The sequence below is a fragment of the Accipiter gentilis genome, chromosome 34 (assembly GCF_929443795.1).
Source record: "Accipiter gentilis chromosome 34, bAccGen1.1, whole genome shotgun sequence".
In the NCBI taxonomy this organism is placed as follows: domain Eukaryota; kingdom Metazoa; phylum Chordata; class Aves; order Accipitriformes; family Accipitridae; genus Astur; species Astur gentilis.
Genome location: NC_064913.1, coordinates 2,223,211 through 2,238,317, shown reverse-complemented (window position 1 = coordinate 2,238,317; position 15,107 = coordinate 2,223,211). Strand labels below are relative to the sequence as shown.

At 41.4% G+C, this 15,107-nt stretch overlaps 1 protein-coding gene across 1 annotated transcript in view; it reads right to left on the bottom strand.

The window, feature by feature from the left end:
• Nucleotides 1-15,004, bottom strand: part of RAP1B (RAP1B, member of RAS oncogene family) — a 35,156-nt gene extending 20,152 nt beyond the window's left edge. The window contains exon 1 of the mRNA XM_049791921.1: nt 14,864-15,004. The gene's annotated coding sequence lies outside the window, so the exon portion shown is untranslated. The remainder of the gene's footprint in view (nt 1-14,863) is intronic.
• Between the last annotated feature and the right edge of the window lie 103 nt (nt 15,005-15,107).

Sequence of the window (15,107 nt, the reverse complement as noted above, 5' to 3'; positions counted from 1 at the left end):
ACCAGTATGCCTGTTGGCTGCAAGTGTGCCCCAGACTCAGTTAGGGCTCTGAACTTGACCTTCCAGTGATTCCCAACTAGCCTGACCTGACTTTGTTCTAGCTCAAACCTAGTTTTCCGTATCGCATGTTGTACAGACTGCTTGCATCCTAAACTCAATCATGCTCTTACTTCACTTTTCTGATTGACGAAACGCTTGACTCTGGAACTAACACTGTATTCAGGTCCATCCAGTGCCAACATGATTTCCTTTTTGACTCACTTATGACAAATGAGTGGGGGCAGAGGAGGAAGATGACAAAGTATAAAAGAGGAGGTTTAAGCCATAAAGCACCCTATCTTTCAGTTACCTGACGGTATTTGAAACAACACAAGCCATTAAGCTTCAAGTAAGACATTAAAATAAAAAGTTCAACTGCTGAAAGAGATGCAAACTGAGATGGAAGCTCAAACTTCCGGTAGGTTTCCTTTTCTGCCAGAAAAAAAAAAAAGGCATGTCTCTAGCAATTCTAAAACAGATACTGGACTTAGTGCATGCAGTATCTCTTTATAAAGTCTGTGCCTTGCATTTCACCTATTGTCATGCCCTCCCACCCCTGAAAAAAAGTTGTTACTGGAAGAACTTTGAAGAATATGTAATTACAAAACCATTTGTACAGCCAAGACAGAGCTCAATGTAGCACCTTAATAATAATTTTCAGCAGTCTGCACTAACCAGTCATTTCAATGATACCCTTCAGTTCTACAGCTATCAGAAAGCAATTGTATTAACTGGAAAAGGAGGAAAAAGGATCATTAGATCACATGATCTCAGTCATTCAAATGAGGAGACAGTTTCATTCAAATAAGGAGACAGTTAGGTTTACATGTTTCCTCATCTACAACTTAGCATTCTAAAGCTACAGCTGTATCACAGCATGGCCAGCATTTCTAGAATAGGATAGGGTTAAGTCCAACAACAATATTTGTCTGTACTCCACAGATCACACAATCTCAGGGCTGTAAAATGGATATACTCAAAGGGCACAACAGAAATGAAGAGACTATGATAACTGAGTAACAGCTAAGCAAACCCCCCCCAGATTTATTGGACAGTTGATGAGAAGTATCCATCAAATCACCCAACAATTAAGATAATTAAGTTTAAACTTACTCCTACCGAATAAACTCTTCATTTAGTGGAGTCTATTTTAAGAGGGAAATTTTGCTTTGAAGGCTGGCTACCTTTAAGGTGACAGACCTGCAGCAAGGAGTCAGAGCAATGCCAACTTCCTTTGCTTTTTCATTTTTCTGCTCATCCATCTTTACACAGAAAAATACTGTAAACTGTGGTCTCTATGCAGGTGCTAAAGAACAAGAGGATAGGAAGCATGCAAAAAGTAAGGCCTTTTTCCTAACTGGAGCCGGTATGGGCCTTGAACAGCTGAGTCAAGTATTTATATGCACAGGTATTTGACATAACTGTGAACTCTGGAGATGTCTAATCCAAGATTTAGCTAGAAAAATGAGGGAAGCTACTCTTCAAGAAATAGCGTTTTCACATAAGCTGCATTCTAATGCTGTCTCAAGTATACAACATCTCAAAAGTACAGAGCTCACTTTCAGATTGCCTCCATTAACTACCAGTGGCACTTCAGTAACTGCCTTGTGTACTTCCTGAAACAGTCCATAAAACCACCATGTCTGTGCAGCCTCACTAGTCTGTTCATATTACTTTTTCTAATTAATGCACGTATTAATGCATTAGCATAGTATGTTAATGTAACTGAATTCTACTTCTTCATGGCACGCTTCTTAAAGTACTTGATGAACTAAAGGAGCAAGAGCTTTATATGCACATGGCCACTTTTTCCAACAAAGATTCTTTGAAGGATGAGCAGATCTTTGAATAAACCCATTTGAACAGAAGGAAGAAAGGTTAACCAGGACAAGTCACAGGAAATGAAGTATTTTAAAAGCTCCGTATCTGTCAAGGACCATCAACGTGGACCTTGCTTTCCACTTCTGCCCTTATCAGACAAACCAAGAAAAAGTGCCTCCTGGACATTTTCTTGAGTAATTTCTTGAAGCACATCTCCAGAAAAAGGCAAACCAAAAAGTGATGATGATAAGAAAGTTGAGGAATAGGAAACCCTACTTTAGCAGTGAATGAAGAAACCGCACACTTACTGCTTGTAAAGCTTTCCTAAAAAGCAACCACACAATGAAGAATTCAGGAAAGTTCAATGACATTGGTAATTGGGATTCACATGATAGTTATGAAAGTGTTTTTTTTTGTTTGTTGGGGTTTTTTTGTATAATTTAGTTTTCTTTCAACTCTTTTAGCTTCAAATTTTGGTTTTTGATTCAACTTTGTTACCTGTCTGAGGAATGGGAAAGCTAATAATCCAATCTTTCCAAGTGATATTAAACCAAATGAAGCTGTAACTGGAGCTCAGCCCCAGGCCAAAGACATGAAACTAAATACAGTCAGTACTTGAAGATATCCCTGAGACTTGCTCATGTGAACTAGTTGTTCAGGTATGGAATTAAACAAATAGTCCCTCCCAGAAGCAGTATCATTTTCAGAAGGGATCATGATTATCCAGCACTTTACAGACACCATGATTCTTGTTCAGACCCTGACATTCTGGTTGTATTGTGAAGTTGCTGTGTACTCACTAAAATTTTCATAATGGTTCTGGCCCCAGCACATTTACCTCTAAGGAAGAGACACTTTGTTAGAACCACCTTGGGAACAGCACTCCTAAATTAATCTCAACTGTTTGCGTGAGAAAAAAAGTTTCAAACATTAGAATGACAGAAGAAGCAAATTAACTGACTGGTTTACCTGCTTACCATCAGCAGTGGAGGGAAAAAAAGCCAAGGAAAAAAAACCTGCTTCTCAGAGAGGAGATACTCGTCCTGAGATGGAACAAGACAACAATGGTCAGACATTTGGAAAAATAGCTCTAGTTCAGTCACAGGACCAACCAAAGTCAGAGGATTAAGTCTTTCCAGACAAGATGTTTCCCACTTCTGGTACTAGAGCAGTCTCAGATGGCCACATCTAAATCTTTCTAATTGTCTGTACCATTCAGATTCCACTAAGTTTTGAGTCTCTTGGTTTAGAACCCCTTCTTCAGGGAGGCAACTCATTAGAGAAGACAGGATGTGTGCTGTTCTTAATATTCCCCAAATACTTACATGTAAGGGGAAGTCCTAAATTCTTATCCCACAAATCCAAGGTTGGTGGGTTTTTTTTCCCAGAATAATTTCAGTACATAAACAGCACCTTGACAACATAACCCAAAGTAGAAGCCTGTTCATTTTCACCCACTGTTAGATAGTTTAGCAATTAGAGCAAATCGGGTAATCCTTACTCAAAAAAGTGGTATCTCTTATAAAAAAGAAATTAAAATACTCCAGAGCTGACTTTCACACTTATTTACAGAAAACATTATTCAGAAATCAATTCTGAAGACAAGATACACTGAAAAGTTGATCGGGTCTAATTAAAGACTTTTATATTCAAGACTTCTGGAAGTAGAGTTATTTCATTACTAACACAGACTCTTTGGAAGTGAGTCAACTGTTCAGAAAACAAAGCTAGATGCAATCTTTATTTCTAGTTTTTTACCTGGGTTTGATAGCTTCTTGTCTTTACATACAAGTTATTTTGCCAGTTGGAAAGCTAGTTCTTCTGGGCACTAATACAACAATTTTTCTTGGACAAAAATATTTCTTCAATTATATTCAAATACTTTAACTGATTCCAGAGAATCTTCAGAGGATTTTCAAAAAGCTGGCTGAGTGATTAAGCTTATCCAGTGACATGAAATCATACTAATGACCCTAGAAAGAGGCAGAGACCTGAGAAAAAGTTACTGCAGCACAACCAAAGCACCGAGGTTTATGTTACTCCTTGAACTGCCCACAGGGACACTTACCCACAGAGGTAGCTTAACCAAGTATTTCTCCTTACATTGAAGGGAGTTACCTTGATTAATACTGCACACATGGACAACTTCCACAAAGCAGCTAACATCAGCTTGTGAGACTAGTTCCACTGTCTATAATTAGTATAGCTGAATAAAGTATGTTTTTTTGTTGTTGCGGGGTTTGGTGTTTTTTTTTTTTTTTTAACCTTAAGTCCAAGTTAACTCCCAGCTAGACCTTAAATCTGAACACAAACTTAAACACATCTCAAGATGAAAGCTTCCTAATGCGAGAGACTAACAAGCATGTGCAACTTGCAGTAGTTTCCTATGAAGTGTAAGAAGTCATTTCAAGGCAAGTGATGTAATGAACATTCTTAAGCTACTAAAAAATATGCTATGCTTCAACACTTACTGAGTTCAAGTTTCAACTTTGTGCAAAAATTCAAATATGTCAATTCAAATTTGGAGTCCCTTATAAAACCTAAGCTATAGAGTCTTAAGCCTCAACTGGAGTTTGTAGCATGTATCAGATTTATTCTTATGTTTGTTGACCATTTGCCATGGTTTTGCATTTTCTCCCTATTTCTGTAAAATCATCACCATCCCCCATGACAGTTGTTTGTGCATGTTCTACCAGTGAGACTTCCAGCTAAAACGATGATCTCAGAATTCCTGAAGAAACTGAATTACAAATGTTTTTTTATGCTTCCAAAGAAAATCCAGGCACACAAATAAAGAAGAACACTCAGATTTTTAAAAATACTACAAGTATATTAAATTCAGAGCACGCATAATTACCACATTACAATATCTCACTATGCATAAGCTAAGTGTTCAACCATACAGCAAGTTTTGAGAACTGAGACAGCAATTTATTGCTGTGAATTTGGCTCTACTGTCATTGCAAAGAAGGATCAGTATTTAGCTCTAAAACTTTTATTGATCAATGGATTGCCATATCATGGTATACTCAACATGCTTTACCTGATATGCATCCTTCTGATTAAAAGCAGATATAAGCATTTGTTTCTCCCCATAACTGTTACAGTAAATTTATCTGTCAAGCTACAAAACTAGTTAAAAACAGCAAGATTACAAGTAAGTCATGGAAATTTTCAGAGTTAAGATACTTCTCTTGTAAAAATGCACTCGTGCAGTTTGAAAGTTACTTCAAGAATAAACTTGCCAGTTGGCTTAAGATACTATTCTTTGGAAAAAGGCAGCTTAACTTCTGTTGCAGAAACAAGACCTAGCCTCAAATTCCATGTGATATCTGCTTAACATCTGGCAATCCTAGCTGTACTCTGATTGCAACACTGGCTGCTGAACCAGTAAAGCCTTATATCGGGTTTCCTTCTACTGACATAAGACAATGCTCAGTTCAACTGCAATTCCAATACCACCAGAATTTTTGTCACTCCTGTCTATTTTTCTCTATAACCCGCATATCATATACACCCCTGGTAATGCCAGAGCTTGCATACCAAGGTATCATTACTTGGACTGTCTCCATTATTAAAAGTTTAGTTCCAGTTCAGGTCTGTTTAGATTACTAACACATCATCAATGCACAGATATATATATTTCCTTCATCATTATATGATCTTTTGTTACTGGCCATTTAAGACTGACTAGTGTAGGCCCTTTACATACAAAGTATCCTTCCATAGTGTGATTTACAGAAACTCTGTTACAAATCAGGTTGATAGCCTGAGAGCGGTCTTACAAATTCCCATACGTCATTTTAATTAAGATTAGAAGGTTTATCTGTTGAAAGAACACTGGTTCTATGCAAATTGAGAATACTAGCTACTAGCATTCATTAACAGGAATAAAATTAGTTCTTCCATGATAAATGAACCATACCAGCAAAGTCCCAAGTAATTGTAACTCATGTCTGTTTTGACCTCTCAATCAATACTTCCCTAATAGAAACATGGTATTTGAATGTGAGCAGCAAACGTCACTCAAAGTCACCCAAATTATACCTAATTTCACAAACAGTTCTTTTGTTAAAGCTTGAGACATCTGTCCAGAGGTTAAGTTGAAAAAAGCATATACCAACACCCGGCAATAACTACCATCTTCTGCCACATGGTTTTGCTACCTCTGCAATAATGGAGGTGCAACCTTAACTGCTTCTTTTCACAGTTAACTTTTATAGCTGAATCTACTGATGAAGGTGGGTCTATAAAAGGTCCAAAATGCTTAATTGAAGTGGCTGAAACTCGGGCAGAACATCCTGTTCTGTTTCTGGCAGCGAGGCAGTAGCATCTCGAACCTAGGAATGGTAGCTCCTCAGTAAACATCCGACTCACAAACATACCTTGACTAGAAGATGACAACTGTAGAAGTTGACCTCCACACTTCTGCCCATATGCAGATGCACAGACAACTTGGTTGTTTCTGAGGCAACTGTAGGTTGTCACAAGCTTCAGATGAGGGTATTTAAAAACAAACAAATAAAACAAAAAACACCCCCCAAACCAAACCCCCAAACAAACAAAGAACACCCACCCCACCCCCCAAACAAATCCTGGCTTATCCTGACATGCCAAGCTGTGAACTGCCATAGTTCTGTACCTGCTTTGTGAGCAGCTGATGCATCTTAGCCCCCAAAAAGTCTCATTTAATGGGTCAGGAATTTCCAAGAGAGGGAAAAATCTGACAGTTATGAGGAAGAACCCAAAGGTAAGCAATTCATGCTTGCAAGCCTGAGTTCATAGATACAATGACACCTACATGAAAAGCTGAATAATTTTAACCAAATGAATTTGAATCACACTCATCCCCACACCACTTTCTATTACATGGACTAGATCTTTAGTAGAGAGTTACCAAATTAATGAGGGTTAAACTTGTTTAATCAAGTCTCCACAAGAGTCTATTTAAATCTTCTTAATATCACTCTAGTTCTTGCTTAGACCATGCTTTTGGTTCTTCTGCAACTTCAAAAGCTTCCCATTTTCTGGAGAAACCTGTCATACCTTAAGACTCACTTTGCTTTAAGTTAAATCAAACATGTACTTTGCTAAGGTAGCAGATGTCCAAAGCATACTGAAATTTAAAATCAGCTCCAGAGGTTTGGATGGGAAGACTATTCTAAATACAAATCAGAATGTCTGGTCTTCTAAGAGTTCATCTATTATTTAGACTATGACAATCACCACAGCATTTGAACAAGTGTTACTACTACATCTTATATCTTTCACTGAAGAAGAGTTTTACTTCCAGCAAGTTAAATATATGCATCTCAAAAGAATCTATATTTTGGGCAACGCCTGAGAGGAAGAATGACTTTTTAGTCTGACTGTTCCAGTGAGGCAAGTTTATCCTTCATGAAACCACAGTCTTGTATTTCCACATTGCTTAGGGTGCTCCCAGTTTACCCAGTGCGTCCTCTGTTTAGGTTCTTGGGATCTATGACTTCAGCTGTCTGTAGATAAGGCTGTGAATGGTTCCTTATTTTCACTTCTACTGTCACAGCAGATTCAGCATTCAGCTTGGAAAAGTAGCTTCAGCTTTCCTCTGTGAAACTGACAGCACCAAATTTCATTTAATAAGTAGTCCACAATAAGATTAAGTAATGGAAGAATTACATTACCTGAAAATACAAATATTTTCAAGTTGATATATTTGTCTTTGAAAAAAGCATTTGCAAACCGCATCTTAAGATCTTGCCTCTGGCTAGAAGCAGGATGTACCTTCAGTTAGCAAGACTGCACATTGTTGAAAACATTGGTTACTGTAGTTAAATTAAGTCCAAACTAACATGCACTTAATGTTGCTTCTTCATCAGCTTCCTGGCTAGACAGGACCCAGATTTCTAGCAGAAAAGGAAGATGGACTTCTTTGTTTCTTTCTTCAAGAATAAAACTGTGCAACCTACTTGATCTTTTCATTCCAGGCTTCACATGAAATATTCTTATTTTCTCACTCTCATTCCTAGTTGCACAGATACAGCACTTTTCTTCAGAGATTACTCTTAAGCATTTGATGAAAAGCAACACAGATCAAAAGGATGCCAAACACCAGCACATCCAGTGGTCTAAAGCACTTAATTGTAAAACTGTGCTTTCAGCTACTCGGTTTTTGCAGAACTTCAGCTACCACACTTAAGTTTTCTATGTGAGATCTCTGGCTGAACCTGAGTTTAGCTTAGGGCGTTTTCTGACATAAAAGGTTTAGGGAGATCGGGGGGGGGAAAAAAAAAGCCACCAGAAAAAAAGAGCAATGGACTTGCTCAAATATAAAGAAAGGAAAAAAGGTAACAACTGTAAGAACATACAATAAGCAGAAATAGCCATCATTCAGAAATGTTCGTTTCTCTCTAGTATTCAGATATAAAAAGCAGGTAGAAAATCGTACACCAACATTAAGAACATTTGAAGACCAAGCATCCATTTACAAAAATGAGTTACAAATGCTTGTTGGACTTCTCTCTATTGGCCTCCAAACTTACTCAATGCCCAGGACAATCTATATCAAGTAACAGGGTATCTCTTCTTTGGTGAGATCCCGCCTAACCTGCTTCTTACATCAAAAAAGATGTATCAAAAAAAATGGAAGACTGTTTCTCCAGCATGACACTCAGCTGTTTTTGCCTCTTCCAGTGCTCCTTCTTGATGCCACAGGACTACTACGCAGACTCTTAGGTTCCACCAAGTGCTAAGGTGACAATTCGGCATCAGTTTCTAGAAGCATGGCATATTCTCAAATAACTAATGTCAGCAGAAGTTGGATTTTGAACACAGCATTTCACAGTCCACTACGAACACAAGTCCGAGGCGTCTCAATTTGTATACTTATATTCAGTGAACACTGTCAATATAAAACTGTCTTGGAAATTCATCTACGGGCTGGTATAATACGTGCAAAAACTCTGAAGGTGAATCCACACTTGCCAAGAACTCATTTCTGATGCCACTCATCATAAAACCCCTGAAAACACATAGCATTTTCTGTACGCTTGCACCAATATAAACAATAGACAGTACATAACAAAAGGACCATTCCCTGAATGGAAATAAAACCACCACACTCACAGAATGCCTACTGCCCATCAATTCTCCATTTTAAACAAGTCAGAAGGGTCACAGAAAGACAGTATGATATATTGTTATACATACTAACTATATAAATATAACCCCAGAAGCGTGAGTCAAGATTTTGCATGCAGTATTAATTTATACACTTCCCCAACCCCAAGAAAATCCTTCAGCAATATTGTATGCCAAAAGCAATCACCTGAAGCCAAGTAGGCTATGCTTATGGGTCATCTTGTACATCAAGCTTTCAGAATGTTATCCTATAAGTAGCTTCACAATGAAAGATCAGGAGGGTTACTGCCTGCATCTTACAATGTCTAACAATTCACCGTAACCACTTCACATTTGCAAGATTAATAAAAGAGGTTCCCGCACAGTATGTCCTTGGGCTGCCCCCACACTTAACTAACCACATAAGCCTGGACACATAGCCATGCATAGCTCAGCCTCAAGTGTGAATGTCACAAACAAATCTAGTCCTCAAGACTGTATTGCAGAGAGTAAAATTCTTAGGTAACTTCCACTTAAAGATTACTTCCATTCCACATTCCAGTTTACCCATCTCCACATTCAGAAAAAACAAACCATGTTGCAACTTTCCACTAGTCTTCTAATGAATCACTTTTGGGGGAAGTATCAGGCCAGATGTTATAGAAGTTTGATTAACTGCAAGCAAGGATTGTACAACTGCACAACTTAACTATCAGTATTGTCTGGGTTCTGATGCAGTCCAAGCACTGTTCAGCATAACTAGCTTTGTCTCAAATAAAATAAATGTTGATTATATATGGAAACCTTTAGAAAAAAACAGAAGTAGCTGGTCTGGCCCTGCAACTACAGAAAACACTTTGATTTCAGTAGTGCTGAAGTGCCACATGTAGCAACGTACAGGTGGTCCTTCTGTCTCCTGTACCTCCCCTCTTCAACTCCACACAGGTAACTCAAGTGCATCTGCAGTTCATCTTTAACATGGATGTGGTGGTACTCTTTTTGCTTCTTCCTGATATATGCAGAATGCTTTTAAGAAATTTCCCTTCATTGCAGACATGAAAAAAAGTGAAGGCACGACTGGTTAGGTTGCAGAAACAGAGACTATCGAGTGGAAAAAAATAGGACAAGACTTCAAAAGCTAAGACAACCGATACAGAGAAACAAAAAGAAACGGTTGCAGGGACTATCTGTGTTCACAAGCTATTTTAGAGTAACTGAAGAGGGGCTAGACAACATACCTTATCTGGGCAATACATAGGAAATTCATTTAAGAGAAAACTTTCACCATCTAATTTCACATAAAGTTATGAAGCCACACTAAAGGAAATATTGTTAAACTACATCTTTTCCTTTAATCCAGATTACCTACTGAAATCAAGACTCAACTTATAATTAAAGCAAGAGTAACATTCACCTCAACGTCAACAAATTTTGATGCAAAGAGCACATTCTCCTCAGAGTTTCTATGAAAAAAGACAAGAATTATAACTAAAGATCCTTGCTTTAAGTTTGTCTTCGGTTATGAAAATAAACTGTTTGCCTGTTCCAGTTCTTCAATACTGTCCAGAAATTTAATCATATAAAGGTTCTCACAGCTCTACAGTTAGAGTTATATTGAAAATTATTTCATGAATAACAGTGGCGCACAATATCCTTTCTGCAGAAGACCTGGTCAAGTCATTCAGATTTAGGACACCTTCCTGTGTTGCAACAGCTGCAGGAATGATATGAAGTGATCTAAGAAACTAGGGGTTCCCTGAAGAGAATCTCAGGCTGCAGAGAAACATGAGATGCTGCTTCTCTGCATCCATTAGAAGGGCTAGGCTGTCCCACCCCTGCACTACGGTCTGGCCTTCCTCCCTTAGCCAGGAATGAACTAACCATGTGTACTCTAACTGGCAGTCTCTTTTCATAGTTGCATGGCAGGGATTTACTTCAAATAACATCAAGTCCTTAGATTAATAACTAGAAAGCTGAGTGGGACAGTGTACAAGATATTGTCGAATGCCTCCTCTTCTTCCTGGTTCAACTCGAAAAAGTTCCTTTAACTCTGCTACACGCATTCCTGTACCATCTTATAGTAACTTTCACCCTACTGCTTCAGTAGTAGAAATTACTATTAAAATACTGCTCTTGGAAAAAGAGCATCCTGAATAGCTAGAGGGCCCCCAAATCATTTTGTATTTCAAAAGTTGCCTAACAGGCAGATTTCCAGCCTGGCACTTACAGCCTTCCTCCCTTTCCTTGCCACTAGAGGAGACGAACACGTAGTATGTCAGGAGCTCACAAAAGCATACATAAACAGGCGCACAGAATAATAAAGAAATCCTTTCCACTTTTAGTTGTCTGGTGTTTCTTTATGCATTCTAAAGCTCAAGAGATGAGAGCTTCCAGCCAGAACCTACTGCCACTTTTGAAGGTAGCCTTATTCAACGATTCCATGAAGAAACAGTTTGTGCCAGCAGACAAGGTCTTTGACTTTCTCCAAATAGTGCTTGCCTACTACAAGCAAACTGCCATAGCTTCATCAGAATACTGCTTCTACTACACCTGTCCCACTCAGCTTTCTCGTGGTTGACAGGCCCCAAGGAGAAAGTGATACATTAGATGCTTTAAGTGAGATACTAAAGCTCTACTGCAGTCAACCACTGAACAACTTTGAAAACTCAAGTCAACTTGAAAACCAGCCCCTAGTAATGGCATTCAAGTAATAAAAAAACTTCATTTTTCCCTGCTTTATGCAACAAGAATAGAAACAGACCATCTTAACCATGTCTGAGCAGGAAAACAAAGTTTGCCTTTGAATATGAAGGTGTAGTTACTGCAGATACTCCCCTAATCTCTCTGAACAAGGAGGCTGTCTAAAATATCCCTCTACCTGACCTAGATGGAACAGAACACAGCAGAAGCCTGCCCCAACTCAGCAGGGATTCAACGCACTGACATTAACACGGTGCACTTCAGTCTGCTTTTGCATTTGTTCTGAGGCAAAAGAGTGACAGTGCTTGCAACCATGAGCTAAACATGAACTTCTGTTGCACAGGGTAAGCTTAGAGATTTGTTTACTAAGAGAACAATTTTGATTAAAACTCACAACAACTTGAGCCTACCCTGAACAACACTCTCAAAAGTCAGTTAGGTATCTGAAAGTCATCTAAGTGTTACTTAGGCCAATTCATAAAGGACCTGCCTACCCTCTTACCATACACCCAAGGACAACAGAGTGCCTGTTTTTATCTCTAAGATACTCTTACCCTTAGGAGCACCTCTCCATACGTAACTCCAAGCAGCTAGCAGAGCTCTGCGCATGACAGGATTGGCACTGTAGCAGTAAGCATCTAGTACTTCTATGACACTTGCACTTCCCACATCCCAGACGATAGGTGGACAACTGTTTATTTTAGTTCCCAGCCACATTTACTAACTGTTAGATCACAAGGTACAGTATACTCTTTAGCACACTTCCTTCCTCAGCCACACAAGTAACTTCTTTCTCCTTTTGTAGGCCCTCACCTAGATTCCCATCTGTTTGCCTCTGCTCCAGAAAGGCTCTCAATTAAAGAGACAGTCAGTTTTACTCTGCAAAACTGGCACAGCACAAAGAGAACTGTCATGGCTCACTTCAGATTTATTTTTGATGAACTGTCCTACAGCAGAACTTTGGAACAAAATAGCACAATTTTAATTCCACTCAGAAAACTTATCTGGTGCACGTATGTAGTAATAGAAGCAAGACACACAGTTACAGACAGTAAAAAGACTATTGGTTCCCCCTGCCGTATAAAAGTTCCGGTTTTACACCTATAGTCTTTCAGCTCTGTTTTGCAGATTACTTTACCCCCAGGCAGACAGGTGCTCTTAAGTATGATCAGCTTTGCTGCAAGAGATACATGACATTTATATTGTCCAGTACAACTCAACACTCAGTTATTTAGCTACAGATAATCATAAAGCTTTAAACTGCAGTTGCAAGTTGAACTTTAAGTAGTTCATACCACTACAAGAAGCATCCCTGAAAATACGCAGGTACCAAGGAATAAAACACTGCATCTAATTAGTTAGAAAGGTTATTTGCAAAGCCTTTGATATGAATAGCCAAGGTAACCTCCACTATTCACTCAGCTCATTTTTAGCTAGAACGAAGTCTACAGGATAGACTTTGAACAAGAGTAAAAAAAGATGCAATGAATAAAGAAAGCGAAAACACTTGACTGTAGCAAATTTGTTGTTTGGTTGGGTTTTTTTCTCCCCAAAAGCTGTGGTTTTAACACAGAGGCAAATCATCCAAAGGAGATAATTTGATTAATTTTTTGAGTTTTCCATAGAGGAGAAAAGAGACTCTTTCCAAAGGGAAATACATTTGGTTTTGAATGATTACTGTATAAGATAATGCAATTGCTTCTTTGCCTTTTAATTATAATTTATGAAAAAAGAAGAGTGTTTTGTGTCTTCTTTTTTATAACAGTAATTCCAATGTATATTTTACCGCAAAAGAGTACTGAAAAGTCTTTGTCATACACCGTCTACAGATTTTGCACTGGGCTAAGATGTAGCTGTTATATGCTGGAAATAGCAAGTTACACTAATCAAAACATCAAATGCAAGAACACACATACGACCTGTGCAATTTTCAAGCTAGGCATCTCTGAAGCAGCCTCTCTCTTGGAACCATACTACCTTACTATCACACCCCACAACAGTACAGAAAAAGACTTTGTTTTGTTTTACCCTGCACAGCACAACCCATCCCTTTAAGACAGAAATGGGAGTAAAAGCGCACTGATCTTTTTTTTAAAGGAAACCTCGGTTTATTATCCTCTTTTTGTAATCCGAGGCCAGGACGAGAACACTCGGATTCGGTTTTATTTTCCCCTCTGCAAACTTTGCTTTCCTTCCACTGCTTCTTCACCCAACACACACAGAAGGGTCCGAGGTCTCTCAGGCTTATTAGACGGGTTTGGCGCAGGAAGCGCCAGTCAAATTCTTCCATTCGCTTTGACACGGGTGGTGCGTGTGCGGGGTGTGTGTGTGGGGGGTCGTTCAGACGAGATGAACATCCCTGTCATCCCCCTTTTCCTTTTTATTTTGCGATAAGCAGGGAGGGGAACTCGCTGGCCCCACGACGCTGCCTGTGCTCGTCCCGCTCCGTGGCCACCCCGGGCACAAGCACCGGCGGTCAGCCCGGCCGGCCGCACCCGGACCGTGTCCCGTCTCTGTGTGTGTGTGTGTGTGTGTGTTCCCCCCTCCCCGCCTCGCCCCCACACACCGGCCGGAAAGAACGAGCAGCTTCTCTCCGACGACCGGACTAGGTGGGGCTCCGGGCTCGGACTTCCCGCTGACAACGACGGCGGCAGCCGGGGACCGTCCCCTTCCCCGCCCGCGGCGGGGGCCGAACCGGGCGTCAACCCGCCCCTCCCCGCACCCGGCCGGGCCCCACGTCGCGGCCCCGAGCCGCGGGGTTACAACTTTCCGCTTCCGCTCCAACTTCTGCTCCGGGGAACCGGCGGGAAGGCCGGGGGGGGGGGGGGGAAAGGATGGCGGCGAAGGGCAGGACCAGGCCCTCGGCCCCGGCTGCCCCTCAGCGCCCCGCTCCCCCCCCAACCCCCCCGCCCCCTCCCCCGCCGTGTCCCCCCGCGCCTGAGGCCGGACGAGGCGGCGGCTCCCAGTTCCTCCTCCGCCATGTTTCAGGCTCGTGCCCCTTCCCTCACAGCGCGCCGCTCCTCACCGCCGCTTACCCACCCCCCCCTCCGCCCTCCCTCCTCCTCCTCCTCCTCCTCCTCCTCAACCCGCCGCCGCCGCCGCCCCCACCGGCCCGTCCCCGCCCCGCCGCGCCACCTGTACCAGACCCCGCTCCTCTCCCCACAGGACACCGGCCCGGCCCGCCTGTCCCCTGCCGCCAACCTACCGGACAGCGCCTCCGCTCAGCCGCCGCCGCCTCGCCGGCCGAGCCCGCTCCTCTCCTCACCGCTCCTCTCCGCTCCCTCTCGCTGCCTGTGCCGGGGCGCGGCTTGGGGCCGTCGCCGTGACGCCGCACGCCCAGCCTCGCTCTGGCGCGGCGGGGGCGGGGGCGTGCAGCCGAGGGGAGGGGTGACCTCGCCGCTCCGTTTCCTCTGCGCAGGCGCGGGGCACGGCGCCGCGCGGCCGCCCCT